The 21464-nt window shown below is 59.2% G+C and overlaps 1 protein-coding gene across 2 annotated transcripts in view; it reads right to left on the reverse strand.

Moving 5' to 3' along the window:
- INPP5A (inositol polyphosphate-5-phosphatase A) overlaps positions 1-21464 on the reverse strand; it is a 144644-nt gene that overhangs the window by 47952 nt on the left and 75228 nt on the right. The gene's annotated exons all lie outside the window — the stretch shown is intronic.

Here is a 21464-nt window from a genome sequence, read left to right on the forward strand (position 1 = left end):
GGAGCGGCTCTGGGCGACCAGCTCGGCCCAGCGCCCCTCTCAGGAGGCCAAGTGCAGGCCCGGGCGGGGCGGGCGGGGCGGGTCAGGGCACCCGAAGCCGGAAATCACTTGTTTACCTGGGATTCAAACTTCACTTGGGGTGTGCGAGTGCACGTGAACGTGTGTGTCTGTGTGTGTGATGGGGCAAACTTCACTTGGGGTGTGCGAGTGCACGTGAACATGTGTGTCTGTGTGTGTGATGGGGACTCAGGCGTGTGGTCAGTGGCTGGGGCTCTGCAGGCACAGAATAAACAGCCCACATGCCGCTCGCCCGACCCCAGCCGTCATCAGCTGCCCTGAACCCTCCCCGAGGGGAGCTGCGGCCCCTGCACGCACACACCCGAGGCCCAGCCTCTGCTTTCTGCTCCGACCTCGGACAGCCGAGGCCCCTCCAAGAAGCGGACTCGGGCAGCACGGGGACCCCAGGAAGAGAATCCTAACAGCTGCTCTGCTCACGCGGGCCTGTAAATGGGCATTCTTTCATCTCTGTGAGCAAAGTAAGCACTCAGAAAAAGCCTAAGTAAATAAATGTGATTGCAAATATTTGAACTATTGCCTCATTGAATGCAATAAAGCTAATATAATATTAAGAAGTTCATGATAAATGGAAAATAAATTGCCAATGTAGGAACAGAAACTGTAACTCATAGAGTCAGAAAATCCATAATTAGCTCTAATGAGTATTTCAAGTCAAAGTGCTATCCAACTTTTCCGACACCTGACCGACCCCATCCATGCAGTTCAGGGCCCGTTTGTCAGCGGCTGGGAGGCCATCTGAAGGGAAGCGAGCAAGGCCGGGCGCTGGCCCGCGGGTCCTCTGACCCCACAACTGTCAGCAGAGTGCTCGTCTTGTCGGAGAGTATTGACTCCTTGCCTGCTTTGCTAGAAACAATGCAAATACTTTTTACATATTTATAAACCTGTCAGGAGTGCCTATTTTCTCCATTAGTGAAATGCAGCAGTTGCTGCTGTGTCCACCGGGGCTCAGACACGGGGCAGGAGCCCTGACAGACAGCAGCAGCACGGCCTCGGGGGCAGACTCGTCCCGAGGCTACGGGGATCCAGCGGCCGGGCTCTGAAGGGATGCAGCGTGAGCCTGGATCCGGGTCCGTGCGACTCCCACGCGAGCACCAGGGATGAACGCGGCAGGAGACGTGGTCCAGGGCCCCTGGTTCCACCCACCCGGCAGCTCAAGGTCCCTCAAGGGTCTGCAGATGCTGCAAACGCTGCGAAGACAGTCTCCCGCAGCGACTGAGTAGGCTGCTGATGGGACCCAGGGCCGCATCTGGGCGCTCGTCTGCCTTTGGGGGGCTGAAGACTGAGGACCAAGAGCTGATCTCCAGACACGCTGACCCAGGGTAGGGGAGAGGGGGCGGGGAGGCTGCTCCCCACACTGGAGCCATGCGTCCGCAGATGTCCAGCAGACGCGAAGCGCGGGTTTGCCAAGGGTCCTGCAGGCGAGCCACCGCCCCCCCGCGGTGGGAGGCCACGTAGCCCCAGAGGCCAGCCCTCGGATGTGCACCCACTGCCTCTGCTGGCAAACGAAGCGGATGCTCCAGGACGCACCATCTCGGTGTGACGCCCGCGCCTCCGTGTCAGATTGCTGGCTTTCCCGGGGAAGAGACGGCCCCTAAGGCTCGAGTCAAACCGACCAAGGAAGGGCCACAGGGGCAAATCTGCCCTCCAGACACAGGGAAGAGGGACACACACGTCTTCTCACACACTGACATGTGTCCGAGGTGTTCACTACAGGCGCTGATGCTATAGGGAACACTGCGTGGCGTCCCTGAGCACACGTGAGAGACACGCACACCCCTGCACGCCTGTATTAAGTGGGCGCGTGTGCGTGACACGCGGCTGGAGTTTCTGGGTCACGGTGGGTAGGCACCTTCCACGCAGGATTCTACACGGCACCGCCAGCGGTGCCCGCTGCCCACCCCCTTGCCCGGTCCTGGTACCGGCAGACCAGCCGGCAGCCCTCTGCGGCTGCAGGCCCGCGGGCGACCCAGCAGGCGTCTCACCTGTGCTGCCCTCACTCTGGAGCAGCTGAGCGCCTCCTTCTAGCACACCGGGCGCGTGGGTTTCTCTTGAAGGCCTTGCTCTCACACTGAGTCCACTTTCCGTTCCCCATGTCTGTTACCTGCACGATGAGGAACATCTCCTGTGCCTTGGCTCACCTTGTCGGTTTTCTGTGGTATCTTTCACCGAATGAAAACTTTTATCTTTAAGGTAGTCAAACAAGCCGACACCTCCTTCATGGCTTTAGGCTTCCATTCCTGGTTTGCCAAGAGTTCTCTCTCACTCCACGACGAGTCTCACCACCCTCTGATACCCGGGCTGCTCAGAGGAGGCAGCGTTTCCATGGAAACCAGCAGCATCCAGGTTCACATGAGGAGAGGCTGGCGAAGCAGGTAACGCCCACAATGGCAGAGCATGGCCATCCTCGGGCTGCAGCCCAGCATGGTCAGAGAGCCTGTGACGAGAGGGGCGACAGGAGAGCGGGGGCCAGGGCCGGGCTGAGAGGGAAGAGGCGTAAGGCTGCTTTTTCCCACGCCAGGGATGTATCTGTGGGCAGGGCACAGGCACCCAGTGGATTCCACTACTCCATCCATGTGGTTCCCCGTCGTTCACGTGAAGGCCACACTCCCATCTCTCCAGGGGTCTGTTCTCTGGGCTTTGACTCCTCTCGTCGGTCTAACAGCAGTTTTTCCTAGCTTAGCTTTATAAGTCTTCATATTCAGTAGTAGAGATAAATGCCCCGTTTTGCTTTTCTTCACAACTGCTTTTATTATTTCTGGCCCTCTGTACTTCCAAGTGAAACTCCCCAACAGCTGCCAAATTACACCCAGACATCCTGCTGGGGTGCAGATCACACACAGCCTGCCCGGGGGGCAATGGCGTCTTCACGGCGCTCAGTCTTCCTTCCCGTAACTGCGACACGCCTTGAGCCACACTCAAGTCTGGTTTATAGGGGGTTAAAGCGGAGCACTGCTCTAAGAGGGTTGAAAACGTCAGGCCAGCCGTGCACTGCTGGCCCCAGGCTGGCTTGATCACAACACACGTGCTCACACTCGTGGGTTCTGGCGGCTGGACTGCATCCAGGGCCTTCACCTGTTCCTGGACTGGTCCTCACCCTTGCCACCCAGTGACTTTGCTGAGCCGGGTCTGTGACAGCCCACCCGGGAGTTAGAGCAAGACTTCCCTGGACCCTCCGCTTCCCCGCAGCGTGGATGCCTGACCCCGCAGGACGCCACTCTCAGCCCTCACTGGGGGCCCCGCTCTGACTCCACGAGCAGCTGCACAGGCTCCGTCTCCCAGCTGCCAGCTCCAGCGTGGTGCCCCCGGGGGTCAGCCTTGGGTGTGGGACACGCAGTTCCCGTGCGCACGTCCCAAGGGGCCGGCCTCCCGGATTCGGGGCCCGGTGGCATCGCTCTCCCTCTCCCGCTGGAACCCTGGTCCTCCCTGGATGTGGCGTGCCCACCACCCCGCCCTCCCTAAACAGCCCCTCCCCGAGTGACCACCACTCTGGGCACTGCTGACCCTCCGTTCTCGGCCCCGGGGAGCCCTGCCTCCTGCACCACTGCAGTCCCTGCACTCCTGCCTCTCCATTTCCCCCGTCTGCTGTGGGGCCACCAGAAGCCTGGCCCTGTCCCCCACTCTCCGGTCACCCCCATCACCACAGCCCCCCGGCTCACAAAGCTCTGGCTACACTGGCCTCCGGCCTGAGGTTGGCCAAGCTCTGCCACCATGGGCATTCCTGTTTTGCCACCTTCCTCTCACGTGAGCCCTGATGCTGCACATTCCCGTGGAAACGCTGCCTCCTCTGAGCAGCCCTCCCGGACTTCAGCCCCCGCACAGCCCCGCCCTCCTGTGGTGCTGCCCGCTCTGGCTGTGTGCTTATTTCCTTCTCTACCAGGAGGGGAGGGAGCTCCCTGAGGGGCCTGGTCACCTCTGAGTCCCCAGCACAAGGCCTGGCACGCGGCAAGAATCACTGGACAGTGAGACACAGAGGCGTGTCCCCCACCTCCCCAGGAGACCGGTCCACGGCTCGGAGCCAACGCGCTGCAGGCCTCAGAGGACAAGCCAAGCCCGGCCTCACAGCAGCGCCAAGAAGCCAAGCCCGACGCACGGGTCACACGCCTTCACCAGCAAGGGGAGCGGCCCTCCCTTGCACAAGGGGAAGCCCCCAGACTCCTGGTTTTAAAACAATTTAACAGATTGAGTAATAAATCAAAGCAAAGTTACTGCAACATTCATTAGATTATAAACAATAATAAATGAAACAAGGCTTCTGCTTCAATCAATGCAGAGCTTCATTGATCTTCTCCGGCATAATAAACTCGCGATGGCCAGCCTAATTGGATGGGGCAGCCTGACTGCCCACGCTGGCCTGCGTCACTGGAGGGCGGCCTGCAGGAGAGGCTGCCCACGGGTGTCACCGTCACAGGCTCCCGGCCCCGCAGAGCTGCTCTGTGACTCTCGCAAATGAGAACTGACTTGTTCACAAAGTACCGACTTTCCAGGTCAGCCCCTGGGCTGCACCTGGAGTGACGGCCAGGCCCTGCTGACCCCCGCGCCCCGCTCCCCGCGGCCCGCCCGCACCAGGGCTGCGTGTAATTTCATCTTGTCTCCCGCCCGACGGCCAGCATCAGAAGGTAATCAAATTGGCTGTCCATTGTGTTCATCTACGTACAGAGCTAATGATATTCCGCTGCTGAATTAAAGAGCGTTTTATAAAGCATGCACTGCGCACTGACCCTGTCACAGCCCGGCCCCGCTGTCCCCTCAGGCCCCGCGAGGCTGACATGCTGCTGACATGTCTGATCACCACGGCAAGGCGGCCGACATGTCACCAGGCCCTGCAGACATGGGCCACGGAGAGAGCACGTCACCAGGTTCCTAAACTGCAGGGACACTGGTCTCAGTCCACCTGGGCAAGGCCCCCTCAGGCCAGGATGGCCCTGCCAGGGCATCCGCCCTGGAAACCACTGGGGTGACCTCGGGCAGAGAGGAGTCCGGTCTGAGATCCTGCGGGCGGGGTGAGGCCTGGGACGGTGACCAGGACTCTGGACAGGAGGCCAGCTTCTGAGCAGGGGCACCGTCCCTGGGACGTCCTGAGAGCAGTCAGGGCCTGGGCAACGAGTCCAGGGCTCCTGCCAGCAGCTGGAAGTGGACGGCACCATGGTCTGAGGTGGGGACAGCTCAGAGCACAGGTGTCCAGCTTCAAACGAGCCGAGGCTGAAATGGCCCCAAGACGCCTCACAGGGGTGGCAGGCCTGGAGTCCAGGACAGAGGTCTGGCCCCGATGTAAATGCAGTGGTCGCCGTGTGCAGAGTCCTCAGCAAGGTGCTGCGCTCCCAGGAGAACCAGAGCCAGGGTGAAGGGCAGGGGTCGGTGAGGGCCCAGGGAGCAGGGGTGACAGGTGGCCCTCAGGGACACGCACGGGTCAGTGGGGGTCAGGCACAGTGGGGAAGAGGCAGGGAGGGGCAGGAGGTGTCCTGGAGCCGAGTCTCCAGGGCGCAGGGACACTGAGGGCTTGGGAAGGGGTGCTGACCTTGGGCCCAGCTGAGAGGGCAGGGGCGACATACAGGAAGTTCCGGCTTGAGGGGCTCCTCGCGGCCTGTGGCCCAGGCCGGGGACTCGGGACTCCCCAGACCCACGCGGCACCCGGGGAACACCTCAGCTGTCGCGTCCAGGGCCCAGTCCGCCCCCCGCAGAATCACGCGTTTTGCTCGGCACAGTATCTCGGACCTTCCCTTTCAGAAGCGAAAGGCTCCTGACTCCACCTGACTTAGCAGGTTCCAGCCCGCCCGGCCGCGGGTGGGAAAGGAAACCTGTCCACGAGACAAGAGTTCCCTCCAGGGCGACGGAACACTGCAGACCCGGGGCCCCTCGGCGAGCACCCCCAGGCCACCTTCAACTCTGCATCACGATCTCATCCTCTTGAGATGATGAGAGTCCTTTGCAGGACGAATACTCTTTTCAGTATTACTTTGCAAACGGAAAGCTTTGATAATAAGCAAAGAAAAACATCAGACTTAAAATGACTAGTCTTCTTTATAAGATTTGTTGTATTCCCCATGTCTAAATGATCAGCAAAGCAAATCGATAAACTTTTATGCCAATTAAATCACTCAGAGAGTTTGCATCGCAGCTAAAGCAGCTCTGACTTCATCTTTCATCTTCTGAAAATCATTAGCTTTTCAATTACAATTTCATCCTTAACGAGTGTTCTGGAGAAAGCGCATCCCAGACAGAGGACGGTTAAGGGAAAACGCGCCTCAAGCGCCACCAACACTGGGCGATGCTGTCTACAGGATGCGTGCGCTGTCGAGACGCCTGCGCAGTAAACGTGAGGAGGAAGGTTTAACCGATTTTCAAACTTCAACCCCACTGGGAAACTGCCATCTACTTTTGCTTCAAATAACCTAACGCCACCCCCACTCCACAGAGATGCTAACACAGCAACACCTGCAGAGGGCACAGCTTATGGCCCCAGCCCCTCAGCCCTCCTCACCCCCGCAGTCAGGGGGCACCACCATCCCCTACTGCTGGAGGGTCTCGTGCCTCCGTCTGCACCACAGGCCGTCTCCCCGCTGCGGGGCACCACCACGCCTGCCCTCCCCAGCCTGCGCTCCCTGCCCAGCCTTCCCACCCGCAGTGTCCGCTTGCTTCTGGCGGCCACTCCCTCCCGCAAGGAAAGCGTCCTTCAGCATGCGCCCCTTGGACTGGCCCGCTGCGGCCGACTCCTTCTGGCGGCCACTCCTTCCCGAGAGGAGAGCGTCCTTCAGCATGCGTCCCCTTGGACTGGCCCGCTGCGGCCGACTCCTTCTGGTGGCCACTCCCTCCCGCAAGGAGAGCGTCCTTCAGCATGCATCCCCTTGGACTGGCCCGCTGCGGCCGACTCCTTTCAGGGCGCTTTCACCCGCCATCCTGCATGCGGGACTCTCCGCTGGCCTCTCCCTCGAGACATGGCAGTGGCTGGGGTATGGCCCTCAGCATCGCGGTCACCACTTCCCCTCTCGGGGACCCGTCTTCCCCACGGCTGCTTTCAAAGGGGCCCCTTGGTCCAGGGTTCTGTTCAGTTTTGCTGTGACCTCTCTGGGCGCTGATTTTATCTCCCTGAATTTGTATATTTGTCCCTCGTCTGTTGGGAAACTGTCACTGTTTTCTCTTCAAAGTGGCGTCCCCTCGGCCACGTCAGCGGGACCACACGGCGGGCGCTCACCTCTGCCCCACGCCCGCGTTCTTCCAGATGCTCTCATGCTTTCTGGGGCCGCCTGCAGCCCACACACCGCCTGCAGTCCACGCTCTGTGTCTTCTGCTCTGAGGGCTCCAGCCTCGAGACTGGGCGCGCACACAGAGGCCCTCCCTGGTAGGGGTGCTTGGTCCAACCGGCCCTCGGAGGTCTGTGAGGGGCTGCGCATGCGTCAGGAAGGCACACGGGGCCCTCCACGCACCTCCGGGGGTCAGGGCGCCTCCAGCTGCCAACGCCTGCTCCGCCTTCCGCGCCCAGGGCCGACCTGAACCAACCGTCCCCCGCCACACTGGGCTCAGGCCCGGCTTCCTCCTCAGCCGTCTTCTGGGCCAAGGGGCACAGTGGGCTCAGAAGCCTGAGCTCACCTCCTGCGACGGCTCTTCCTGTTTGGGGAGGTGGTCACGGGGTCTGCCTCCCCTGGCCCCGGGCGGAGCTGGATCAGTGGACCTCTAGCCTGATGAGAGGTGAGAGCTCTCCCCATTGCTGCCCGGGGCCCCGCCAGGGTGGGGAACAAGCCTCACAAGGTACAACGTGGTGCCGCTGGCCGGGAGGCGCTCGGCCAGGACAGGAGCCCGCCCCACCTGTGTGCACGGTGCTTGCAGGAGCTCCTCCGCCGGCCCCCACCCCAAGACAGAGGCGGACGCGGGGGGCGTCCACGTCATGGGGTGGGGGCCACAACATGACAGACACGCCCCTCCTCCCTGCCCCCTTCTCGGGCCAGACCACAAGGGCCCCCGACCCCTACACGGGTGGGACCGAGGCTCAGGGAGGCGCCGCGGCCCTGGCCACACTCAGCTCCGTGCCCTTTGGGAGGGCAGTAACAGAAGCCGTGTTTTCCTAGGACCCGGAGGAGACGAGGTCAGGAGCATCTTTCCAGGAAAGAGGAAACAGCAGCCGGTGTTTGCCAATGGGGAAGGCCAGTGGCGCTGGTGGGGGTCTCTGATGGTCCCTGCTGGGAAGCTGGGGGGACGCCAAGTCCCAGCCATGAGCATGATGCCTGACTCCTGCCAGAGGCCACCCGACTCCTGCCAGAGGCCGCCCCACCCCCGCCAGAGGCCAGCAGGCGGCCGGAGCACGGCCACCCGTTCAAGGAGTGTCCTTGGGTGGCGTCCTGTGGAGAATGAGCCTGGGTCGCTAGCCTGTCCTACTCTGGAAGGATGCACTGGCGGGTCTGAAAGTGCGGGGTTCAGGACACGTGTGATTTTCCTGGTGGTTGAGTGACTAAGACTCTGTGCTCCCAGTGCAGGGGCCTGGTTCCATCCCCGGTCAGGAGTCTGGATCCCCCACGCCGCAGCACAGGCTGAAGATCCTGCGTGGTGCAACCAGGACCCGGTGCAGCCAAATGAACTAAACACTTTTCAGAAAGAACAACGCGAGTGTGTGTTCCCTCTCAACATCCACCTGCGTGGCTACAGAGGGCCGCAGGCTGGGGCCCTGGGGGCCACCTGCGTGGCTACAGAGGGCCGCAGGCTGGGGCCCTGGGGGCCATGCCTGTGACCCTCCAGACTGCCCACCACGTCTGGTCACTAGTGTCTCTGGGCCTTTCTGTCCCCAGGCCCCCAGCCTTGAAGAGTGGGATCGTGGGAGGACTTTCAAAACAACCCTGGCAAACAGCAGGTGCCCAATGAAGGCAGCAGAGCTGGTGACGCCTCAGCACGGCCGTTTCTGCCGAAAGCACACAGCTCAGCCCAGCAAGTGCTGCCGTCCAGGGGTTAGGACACGCGAGCCCGGCAGGAACAAGTGAACTGGAAAGCGAGCTTTGAGGTCACCCTGAGGAGAGACGCCCCGTGGAATCGGAGCCCACCTGCCGTGGGAGCCGTGTCTGTATCCCTGCCCCCATCACTCTCTGATTAACCCTGCCCTCGCTGCTTACAATAAGCCATTAGGACAGAGGCCGGGAATTCCATTTTTCCCTGTTGAGCCATAAAATCAATCAGGCTGAGTTTTTATTACGTAACCTCCTCAGAGGGAAACGGTCTGAGGTGAAACTATTTGAAGTGCTCTGACATGGGCGGGAGGAGTCTGTCCACGTGCTCCCCCTGGAAGGAGCGGTCTCAGCTCCGTTTACACGTTGTCTCCCCCTACAGCGCCTGGATGGGTGGTGGGGACCGTTCTGACTGCAGGAGAACTTGGGAGATGAACCCGAAGGAGGCAAAGGGTTGTGACTTCCCACGAAACGTGCAAGACCCCCAGGTCCTCTCATCTAAAAGGCGCCAGCGACACCTACCCGGCCCACCCTCCCGCTGTCAATCACCGCACGGCCTGGACACAAGAGCGTCCCCAAACCCTGAGGCTTCTGTGGGCTGGGACCGAGACACACGCGAGCATAACAGACACAAAAGTTACCCCTGAAAGATCTCCGCTCCAACTTCTGGTCGATGCGCTCAGCCAAAAGGTCAGAGCACGGAATTTGCTGGATAAATAAATGTTGGTGAGGCGGATGAATCACCGGAGAATTGGTGCATGGCAGCGAATGAATAACCTGCAAATGCCGCCCAAACCCCATTATTTCCGCTTCTCCCGGAGCCCGAGATTCATGTCCCCGCATGCTGCCAGTTCATTACCGACCAGCATCATCCCTCTTCCGCACTCGCTGGGCAGTGCGCGGCCCCTGGAGGGCCCTTTACTGCTTAATTCCCCATCATCCGCTCCACTGAACAGCTTAATCTCTGCTTGTATGATCAATACTATATCAGTGTAAATTAAAATGACAATTTTAAAGTAATTAAGCCTGTTAATGCTCGCTTCAAATGTCATTATTTGCACAAGGGATCGAGGAGAAATTACACGGTGTCCAGGGTGACAGGAAGATGTCTGAGCCGTGGCCGGCCGCCACGCAGAGCCACCGGGGCTTCAGCAAAGCGGATTAACTCCACCGCGCCCTGCCAGGCTACCTACCCAATTTCTGAAGAGGATAACGCAATTTGATAAATCTAATTCCAGCGACAAACTCAATTATTGTGATAATAGATGAAACTTGGGAGGAGGTTCTGTACCAGGCCCACATGTTAGCAAATACACTTAACTCCGGAGCGAGGTTCAACAGTTACGATGTGATTGGATTTGTTCTCTCTCTTCGGAAAATGCTTTCGGTAATTTTGATGGTTGGAAGAAGGGCCTGCGTTTATTGAATAGTGGGGCTCTGGGCCCAGTGGGGCCGCAGCCCCGCCGGGCCAGGTCACAGTGGGGCGTCTGCCGCGTGCTCTGGCCGCCGCACTTACACAGCACAATCAGATCACGCGTTCCCAGGTCCCGGGGGCCGACACAGAAACCTTGGCCTTGCCCGATCCCGGCTGGTCTGGGCCCAGTTCGGACAGCTGTGTCCAGCCTTTGTTTTCCTGAGTGGTGGGTGGGAGTGAGGGGATTAACAGAAAGAAAATTAGACAAACAGAAAGCAGCTCACCTTTACCCGCCCGTGACCCAGAGAGCTGGGCACACAGCACAGCCAGCCCGTCTGACCGAGTCTCCTGTGCAGGGACTTTTCCGCTTGAGCCACTTACGGGGGGCGGGGAGGTGCACATGGGGGGCGGTGGCCCCAGGCCCGGGGGGGGCCTGCTCCAAGGGGACGACGGCCGGCCCTGGGCCCCGTCCATCAGATCAGCAGTAAAAATTGACAACCAAGCATTAATATCAAGATGAAGAGCCAAGTGTAGCCATTTCTGTCTGAAAGCCGGGTAAGCCATGCAGCCGGTCTTCCGAGGTTCTGTCCAGAATGCGGCCCAGGGGAGCAGGAGAGACCCGGCCACCCGGGGGCAGGGCCGTGGGCTCTGACCCCGGTTTGAGGGTCGTCGGAGCCTCACGCCCGCTGCAGAGGAGGGCCCGTCAGGACCCCTGCACCGGGCGATCCCACAGGGTTCCCTGCCCTCTGGCCGATGGCGCTGGCACACACAGGACGTGGCATAATGTGGACAGGCGAGCTCCACAGACACAAATCCAGAACGGATGTGACACGCAGAGCGCGAAGGCCACGTCCCCTGCCCACTGAGTTAAAACCCACGGGCACCACAGCGCACGGCCTTCATGGCACCCAGCACCTGCCTTCCTATGGGAGCGGGCTCTGAAGCCCAAGGTCCCTGCAACTCCTGGCATCTCCCGGCTAGCGGCCAGTGTCGGAGGAGGTGTCCACTCGGGTTGGGGGCTCCTAGAGGTCCCCGGGAGCGTTTGGGGGAGCTGGTGAGCTCAGGGCTGGGGGGGTGGGGGGAACACCCCACTCAGGCCGACTGAGAGGACGGCGAGGTAAACGCCAGTCGGCAGGGCCGCTCTGCGCCCCTGCTTCTCTGAGTTCCTGTCAGAAAACACTAACAAGCACCAAAGTCCTTAAGAGCTTTACAATCTTTCAGTTGTTCACCGGACGTTCCCGGGCTGCATTTGTTTCCAGGCGCGGCTGACACACGCTCCATCACACCTGTCTGCGTCTGACTGATCACCGCTCGGCCCCGCACTGCCCGGCAGCCCGGCCAGGCCCGGCTCTCACCCGCCGAACGGGCCGAGGGCGCAGGAGGGGCCTGCGGGGTGGGGGGCAGAGATAGTCCCCCGCCCCCGCCAGGGATCCAGGTGAAGGCAGAGGGCTCCTCACCGAGCCCCCTGCACACCATGAGCGCCACGGAGCAGGGGCGCCTGGGGATACACGGTGGGGGTTGGGGGGGACGAGCAGCAGGGGTCGGGGTGGAGAGCGGCGGGGGCAGGAGTAGGGGTGAATGCGCGGTGGGGGGTGGGGGGGCGATGCACGGCTGGCGGGGGTGGGGCGAGATCTGCTCGTGGGGATGGCGGCAGCTGCCCATTGCCATGGGGACCCCTCCTGGCACCACGGAGCTGCCAAGTCTCCCACTACAGACCATGGCTCCACTGCAAATGATGACCAAAAGGGCGGACTCCACGCCAGAAGACCGCGTCCGCCCGCCTGAGGTCGGGAGAAAACGCGCAGCAAAGTGAACACTATTTGACTGAGTTGGAGCAGAGCTACACCCAAGACCCAGACAGCCTTACTTAACCTAAAGGGTGACTTTTATCCTCGCGAGAGCTGCACAGCGCACAGCGCACAGAGTTACGCGCACTCTGCTATTACTTCCTGTGCAGCGTTCGGTTTCCTTGACCATGAGACACACACAGCCGTTTGGTGGCTTTTACGTGGAGTCAGCTGGTAACGGAAATATTCTTGTTCAGTTAAGTAATTTAAAATTTGACTGCCTCTCAGCCATTAGCCACGTGACTGCTCACAGCGCTATGGACGGACAACTGCCATTCTCCGAACTGTGGGCGCGGCGTGTAGAGGGTGACACGGACCGGAGCGCGACGGCGGCCTCCGAGGGCGGCCTCACGCTGACGCCGCCGCGCTCCCGCGTCTCAGCTGTTCTTCCCCTGCCTCTGCCGGCGGCGCTTAGCTGGTCCCGCAGCTGGTGCAGACTTGCTGGCAGACGCTTGCGTGGTCCGCAGCCTGGGGGTGAAGCTGCCACAAACACCTGTGTCCAGCCCCATGTGGACATGCGCCTGCATCTCTCCAAGGTGGGCGCCTGGAGGTGGGACGGTGAGGTCTCACGGTCGCTGAGCTTTTAACTGTTCAGGCGCTTCCCAGCGCGCCCCCCGTGCCCTCCCCAGCGACATCTGACAGGTCCGGCTCTTCCCCGCGCCCCCCAGCACTGGATATGGTCGGTCTTTTCACCGTAGCCGAGACTGGACACTTGCGATCCTTAGTGAGCAGCGTGCTCTCCATTCGCTTTGGCTCCACTGAGGAACGTGCTGAGCATATGCTCACGTGCCATTCCTGTACTTCCTCTGGTGAAGAGTTTGTTCAGACCTTCCAGAAATTCAGTTGTCTGGTTAGTACTAGTTTGTAATGGATCTTTACATGTAGCACTGGAGATAAATTCCTTAATCACAGATTTCTGCAAATATTTTCTCTTGGCTGTAAACTATTTTCGTATCTTTTGAAGAACAAATGTTTCATTTTGATGAAGCGCAATAGCTAACTTTTTCTTTAGTAATACTTTTTGCTTTTTGTGTCATATTTAAGGAATCTTTGCAAAAGCCAAAGGCTTGGAGAATTCCATGGACTATATAGTCCATGGGGTCACAAAGAGCTGGACACGACTGAGTGACTTTCCCTTGCCAAAGCCAAAGTCACTAAGATTTCCTCCTACATGTCCCTACAGACGTTTTACAGTTTCAGAGTTAAATTCTCACAAGTTTCGAAGTGAGGGTCGAGGCTCCCTTGTACACAGCCATTGCTTACAGCATCATTTAGGGAAAGGTTGTCTTCCCCACTGAGCTATCCCAATACCTGCATCAAAAATCAGTGGGGGATCTGTTTCTAAATTCTCTGGTCCATGATCTATTCCTCTGGCTTCACAGCAAGACTGCACTGTCCTGAGTTCTGCAGATTTATAATAAATCTCAATCAGGCAGTGTAACTCCTCAATCTCTGTTCATTTTCAAAGTTGTTTTGGCTATCCTAGGTTCTGAACATTTCCATATAAATTTTGGAACCAGTTTGTTAATTTCCATAAGAAAAAGAGGCTGCCCTGATTTTAACTGGTGCTGCACTGAATCTTTACATAGATCTAGGGGGAAACGAAATCTTAACAACATTGAGCCTTTCCATCCATGAACATGGTATGCTTCTCCGCATCTTCTTTAGCTTCTCTGAGCAGTATGTTGTAGTGGCTCTCTCTTTGGCCTAAGTTAAATGTTTCATGTTTTGATGCTACTATAAATGGCAAGATCATTTAAATTCATTTTCCACCTAAGTCATTTGCAAATTGACAGCTTACAAGCTGTAACTACAGGACTAGATTTTAAATACTTTACATTAACAAATCAGAAGTAGTGACTCGCTTTGATTTTACTTTCTTAGCAAATCCAAAGTGACTATTCACGAAAGCACTTCATTTTGTATTGTTTTTCCCTGAAGAAGACATTGTTCCCATTACATTCAATGCAGTCAGTTCAGTAAAGTTGATCTCAAACCTCAAACAATTTGCCCTTGGCTCTGGACTGTGTCTTCAGAAGTACAGCACAGAGAGGCTGATGCATACATGGAGGAGCTGCGTGACAGCTGGAGTAAAGTGCGTGCGGCGGGGGTAGGTAGCAGTGGTCGTGAGCTGTACTCCAGGACTGGCCACACGCTGGCCGCCTCATCCCAGGAGGCTCAGCCTGCACTGTCTTCACCTCCTGGGTTCAGCCCATTTCTCCATAGTGTTGGCTAGGGGACATGCCCTGGGTGGCACGGGCTCAGAGAGAAGACAGCACAGAGAGAGAAAATAAAATCACAGTGGGCCCCTACTTCTGGCCCACTCTGTGCACTGACTTCAACCAGAACTTCAAAGCCTTGTGATATGCCTTTCGCATTCCACACAACCCATCTGTCCCTTCTCTGCCCTTCTGGCAGCCTCACCTCTTCCCCAAAACTGTTCAAATTCACATTCACAAGCAAATCCCATTCCTGATGCTGAGGAATCTCCAGGACCCCAGCCTCCTCCCTCCCTGCAGTCTCTTACAATCAGCCTGTGCTCAGAGAGCCGGGACGACCTGCCGGCTGCCGCCGCAGGCCTTCTCCCTGCACCAGGGCACAGAGACCCACGTGCCACCTCCACTGCCCACCGCTGCCTTCCCGAGCCAACACACAGCCCCACCTGCCACCACGTCTCACCGCTGCCTCCACACCCCAGACCCGTGCGCCACCTCCCTGCCACCACTGCACGTCTTCTCTGAGGTCACCATCAAGGGAGGGAGTCTCTTCCTGCTTTTTTTTTAAGTTTGTCTGAAAAGTTACAGTTCTGCACGGCTTATTATGGAAAAACAGCAGTGCCCTGATAATTCAGAAAACGGAGACGAGGGCATCCGGTGCCACCACTTCACGGCAAATAGAGGGGGAAACAGTGCAAACAGTGGCTGACTTTATTTTTCTGGGCTCCAAAATCACTGCAGATGGTGACTGCAGCCATGAAATTAAAAGACGCTTACTCCTTGGAAGGAAAGTTATGACCAATCAAGATAGCATATTAAAAACCAGAGACATCACTTTGCCAACAAAGGTCCGTCTAGTCAAGGCTGTGATTTTTCCAGTGGTCATGTATGGATGTGAGAGTTGGACTATAAAGAGCTGAGCGCCAGAAGAATTGATGCTTTTGCACTGTGGTGTTGGAGAAGACTCTTGAGAGCCCCTTGGACTACAAGGAGGTCCAATCAGTCCATTCTAAAGGAGATCAGTCCTGGGTGTTCATTGGAAGGACTGATGTTGAAGCTGAAACTCCAATACTTTGGCCACCTCATGCGAAGGGTTGACTCATTGGAAAAGACTCTGATGCTGGCAAAGACTGAGGGCAGGAGGAGAAGGGGACGGCAGAGGATGAGATGGTTGGATGGCATCACCGACTCGATGGATATGGGTTTGGGTGGACTCCGGGACTTGGTGATAGACAGGGAGGCCTGGCGTGCTGTGATTCATGGGGTCACAAAGAGTTGGACACGACTGAGCGACTGAACTGAACTGAACTGATAATTTCAATGTTCTACTCCCCAGAGGCCATTATTTTCTTTTAATTGTTTTCTTTTGGTATTTACCTCCATACTGCTAAAGCTTACAATGCTACTTCTTGATTTCCTAGTCTTCAATATTAACTATTGATTTCTCTGCTGTGGAAAACGAGGATTTAATCCCTTTTTAGCACCTTCCTTCACTCACATGCCTGACACACGGACTCACACACACACACACACACACACACACACACAATCCCTGAGCCCCATCCTCGGGATAAAAACACATTTTTATTTAAACTACTAATCAGTCTTCACATCATATAACTTCAGAATGCTCTTCACAATAGAACAGCTCACTACACTACAACTCCTTTTCCTGTCTTGAACAGCTCTTTGTTTTCCTTGGACTTCATTACTGCCTCCTTTTTTGTTAATTGAGATCTTTAAGACACATTTATCACGCTTCATTCACACACTGTCTAAACCTCATCTCCGTGTTTCTGCACATCAGTCTCACCTTCCTGGAGACTCTCAGAAACTCAGCCAGCTGACTACTCCCGCAGGGTACATGGTTCTCCCCCGGGAGCTCCTTCACCACTGACCTGGGGGCTCCTTTGAGAGCAGAGAGGCGGGCCTGGCACAGGGGGGCACACATCAGCATCTGCAGAGCTGAAGGCAAGGGCACCCATTCTTCATGCCCAGGGAGCCGGGTACGGCCTCTGCTAAGGGCCTGGCAGACACCTGGTCCAGCTGCAGGCACCCACTCCATGTCTGGGCCCTGCTCCCACTTCCAGGGAGCTGGCTGCTCAAAACCCTGCGTTCCGGGCTTTCTGGACCTTGGGTAGAGCACCACAGCTTCCTGACCAAGGCACCAGGGACACACCGTGAAAGCCTGATGCTTCTGAAACACAATTCTCCTTTTTTCCTACCTGTGTGTTCAGAGGCTGCCGGGTGGGATTCTGGATGGGAATTCTGGCATGCCAGAGCTTGAGGTCTGTCTTCTGCCTCTCGGTATGGCCTTGGGAAGTGGGCACTGCCAGGGCCCCGCCCCTGGCCCATTCCTCTCCTCGCTCAGGGTCACCCCCCGTGAGGCCTCTGTGCTGGGTCTTTCATACCCTCAGCCCTCCTCAGTCACCGGGGTGGGCTCCCCGGGCAGGACATGGCCTCAGGGCCAGCACATCATCCAGGACCATGCACCCATGGCCAGCAGCATGCTATCCCCAGCGGAGCCCGTGGCCCATCTCCACATCTGCCGTGGCCTCGTGCAAACACGACCACCTTCCCCCTTCCCTGCCCACTCCTGCACGCCCTCCTGGCCCCACTAAACGTGGCCTCCTCAGAGCAGTCTGGTCTCCACTCCCATCTCCAAGAGGCCTGCGGGTGGCACTGGGCACTGGACGCATTCACACCCACTCTTTCAATCTTGTAGCCACACAGAGTGTGCCTGTTCCTGGGCTCTGCAAGCTCCACCAGGCACAGAGAGAGGGTGTCAGGTCACGCGTAGGCAGGGGTCACGTGCAGTGTGGGTCACGTGCAGGGGTCACGTGCAGGGGTCACGTGCAGCGTGGGTCACGTGCAGGGGTCACGTGCAGCGTGGGTCACGTGCAGGGGTCACGTGCAGCGTGCGTCACGTGCAGGGGTCACGTGCAGCGTGCGTCACGTGCAGGGGTCACGTGCAGCATGGGTCACGTGCAGGGGTCACGTGCAGCGTGCGTCACGTGCAGGGGTCACGTGCAGCGTGCGTCGCGTGCAGGGGTCACGTGCAGCGTGTCTGCGTCCCGTGCAGGCTGAGTGTCGTGTGCGTGCACCTGTGCTCACTGGAGTGTGCAAGCTCCAGAGGGCAGAGTGTGAGCGTTACGGGTGGCCTGTGGCCTCTGGCCTGTGTCTCTACATCCGTGGCACCCGCAGCAGGCCCAGCACACGGAGCACAACATGCACGTCCTGTGGCCACACGGATGGCTTCACGGCACCTTGGTGCCTGGGACGCTGGACCACACCCCCGCTGGTAATAGCCGGCCCTGTTCTCGGGAGGCGGTACTTGTGGCCTGGGCTCCGTACCTGCCAGGTGCGAGTGGGGCCTGGGCTGCGGCAGCCAGTGTGGGCCCTTCTGTAGCTGCGTGGGGAAGTCCTCTGATCTTTGGTGGGAAATGGAGAGCAGCAACCCAGAGCTTCTTCCTGCAGCCAGCAAGCCTCCTGGGCGCACCTTATGGGCACACCAGCCTCTGAGACATGCATTCTCATCTGAAACCTGGCTTCTCAAGGGAGGTGGTGCCCAAGGCGAGGGGCAGGTACTGGTGATCCAGGAAAGGGCATCAGCTGGAAAACATGATCCTGGACTGGACACTCAGGGGTGGGTGGAACTCAAGACGAGCACCCTGCTGAGGAGGGGTCGTCGCAGCCCCCGGGGAGCTGGCCTCATGTCCCGGGTGGCTGGGCTCAGCCTGCCTCCCACCCAAACCCCGGCAGGCCACCGTCTCACCAGGGCCCTGCCCCTCCCATGTGGGTGCAGCGACCACTGCTGCATCCCCCTCACTCCACAGTTTCCAAACCAGGAAGGAGAAAAGCAGCCCCTCCCTCCCAACAAGCCCATGAGACCCCCGCAGGCTCTGGCCTCTGTCGAGGGGCCACTGACAGCCCGGTGCCCCAGCCACTGGCCCTCCTGCCCTCTGGCCAGCATGCCGGCCACTCTGGGAACGTCCACCCATCCTCCCAATTTGCCCTGGCCTGGGCGGGGCAGGACCCTGAGCACTCAGGCCAGGCTCTGAAGCGGCCTGTTGGTCGGGGTTCAAGTCCAGGTGAGGCAGAGACGTCCCCACTGGCCTCCTCCATCCACTCAGGGCACCCGTGGGTCAGTGAGGGAGCCGGGAGGCTCCCGGAGGCGTTCCTGGAGGACCTGAGGGGCAGACACAGCCCCACACACATGGTTCCCGTGTCTCAGCAGCATCACCAACACCGTGGCACAGCCTCAAGAACAGAGCACAGGGTGGGCCTGCACCAGCCCCCCAGAGCCCCCAGCGCCGCCCCCTTCTCTCTACCCCCGCCCCGGTCTGGCTCAGGGAGCTCCCCTGCCTGGCGGCGTCCTGTCCCGGGCTCCAGATGGACACGGCTGCTGGCTCTCGGGGCAGCTGGACACACCGCCGGCCATGTGCCTTGTTGTAAGTCCCAGGTCTTCCCAGGCACGGTCTCACCCAACGGCCATGCAGAAGGCGCCACATAACACCTCCTGTCTGTCCCGGGCGGCCCCCACCCTCCCACCTTCCGGCCTCATGGTGACCCGGACGCACCCAAGCTTCAGGGCCTCCACAGGGGAGCTCCACCGGGGACCACAGCGTCGCAGACTCGCGCGCGCAGTCACAGGAGGCTCTCCGACCCCCGTGTCACCCCCTGTGTGCAAAGGGGCACTCAGAGGCCGGGGAGGGCTCAGCCCCGCCACAAGCCCGCGGCCAGGACACACGCAGCTCCAGTTCCGCGGGACACCACCTGGAGGCAAACCAACCCGGTGGCAACTGTCCTCCCCGCCGGCTAGCCCAACGCGGCTCATGCACCAGAGGCAAATAAAAAAGTCGAGCCTAAATGCATAAAAAATTATGATGGAAGCCCTAAATAAGGCCGGGCCCGCACGCTTATTGAGTCAAAAATCAATCAATCAATGAGGACTGGATTAGGAGCACCTTATAAGCCCCAAAGAAATGATTTGCCCAAACACTGGGATTTAACAGTAGAGGACCAGATTCCAACACTTTTAGGAAGTAAATAATGAAAAATCAATTTAAAGAAAAAACAGATCAAGAACCCTGGACTCTGACACGTGGACACATTTACTGCCGAGTGCCGTCTCTCGGCTGACCCGAAAACTTCGGAAGGTGTTTATTTACTTCCAGCACCTTCCAGAGATCAATATTTTTAATTTGGACCCAAGTTATTATTTTTCACATCACAGCAGCGGGGAGCAGAGTAAAGTGGCTCATATTTTAGTGCTAAAAAGATCGATATGACAGTTTCACCTTCCCTCAGCCCTGCCGCTGCTGGGCGGCACATCACCGCGTCCCGCGGGGCTGCCTGGCCGCAGGGGGAGCGGCCGCCCCCGCCCCCGAGGCCGGCAGCCGTGATTTAGCTGAGCGCCGAGGGCCCCGCGCCCTCGGAAAACCAATCTTGCTTCCCTCACTTTATCAGGCCTGTCTGGACCTGCGGGCGGGGCAAGAGGCGGGGCCGAAGGGGCTAACGCAGGCCGTCCTGCATCCGAGAGGCCGGTGCCTTTCTGCCCTTCCTCGGACCAAAGAGCTGCAGCCAATGCCATCAATTTGCGTAAATCTCCCCCAAAGTCTTATCCAGGAGAGCAGACAGGAAGAGGCTGCAGAGCAGGGTGAACCCTTGGAAGGAGCGGGCATCAGGCCAGGGGGTGGGGGGCAGGGAGGAAAAGAGCCGGTGCCACCCCACCCCCTCCAGCAGGCGCCCTCCAGGTGCCCTGGGCTGGAGGACAGGCCCAGACCCTACTGGAGGAGACCACGGGGCTAGTGCGGACCCTTGAGGCCTGTGCGCCCCCAGTGAGGAGCAGAAGAAGCCCCCCAACACGGCGCTGAGGGGAGAGGAAGGAGCCGGTTTGTTGGTGACCTGCTGCCCAGGCACCCTGGGCCCAGGAGCCACCAGAGTGGACACCAGCCACCAGTGGGAGCACGGCAGGCCCCCCAGGGCAGGAAGGGACCCCTCGGTGTGAACAGACCCCCAACCCCGGACGCCAGGGCCTGACCTGGGCCTCCTGGTCTGACCACGAGGAAGAAACATAGTCAGGCCGTCAGGGGCTGCTCGCCCAGTGACCGGGGGAGGCGGGTTGCACAGCACAGCATCAGCCGGGAGGGAGGGGGCTTCCTGGGGGGACCTGAGACAGCCCTTCTCCAATGTCCCCCTGCCAACAGGGCCCAGTCCCAGGAGACCCCCAGGACTGCGAGTCCATGTCTCTGGGACTGGGCCTGGCCACACTCTCGCCCACCCACGAAGCCCAGGAGCTTCTTTCCAGGGTCCAGGCCGGTGGGGATGATGGAAGCTGGTGGGGGGAGCGGGGGGCCAGCCAGGCTGTGGGCAGCACTGCCTCCATCTTCCAGGTGCAGCCGCGCAGCCCAGGGACTCGGGAGGCAGGGGCCAGCACGCTGACCCATCGGTCCACATGGAACCCACTTCCAGAGATTTGAGGGGAAGTCAGAACCTCCGTGCTCTAGGGCAATGCTGTGTTCGTCAAAGCTGGGCGCAGAGCCCTCGGGAGCCTGGCCTCGGCGCCTGCACTGGGTGGGGCTGCCACAGGCCAGGAGGGTCATCCCTGCCCGCCCCGTCTCCTGCATCTGCCAACGCCCTGCAGGCGCAGCTGAGGACCCGCCAGGCATGTGGCCACAGGCTTCACCCCACGCCTCGCAGCCCCCACCAGGCTTGTCCCCAGCAGGAGGTGCCAGGGCCCGGGAGCTGCCCCAGGAGGGGCTCTGGGAGCAGGGAGCTGGTGGGCAGGGCCTCAGGGCCCCCCAGTCACAGTGCAAGGGGCTCCCGGGGTCCCCTGACGGCGTACCTGGTGTGGAGGGGACAGAGCCAGCGTCTGAGCCTCATGGGGGATGAAACTGGGCCATCCTGGCTCTTCTGGACAAACACAAAACCACCAGGGTGTCGGGTGTGGAAGTTGGCCAGGAAACCCAGGGCGCTTTCCACT

This window comes from Bos indicus x Bos taurus, chromosome 26, assembly GCF_003369695.1.
Source record: "Bos indicus x Bos taurus breed Angus x Brahman F1 hybrid chromosome 26, Bos_hybrid_MaternalHap_v2.0, whole genome shotgun sequence".
In the NCBI taxonomy this organism is placed as follows: Eukaryota; Metazoa; Chordata; class Mammalia; order Artiodactyla; family Bovidae; genus Bos; species Bos indicus x Bos taurus.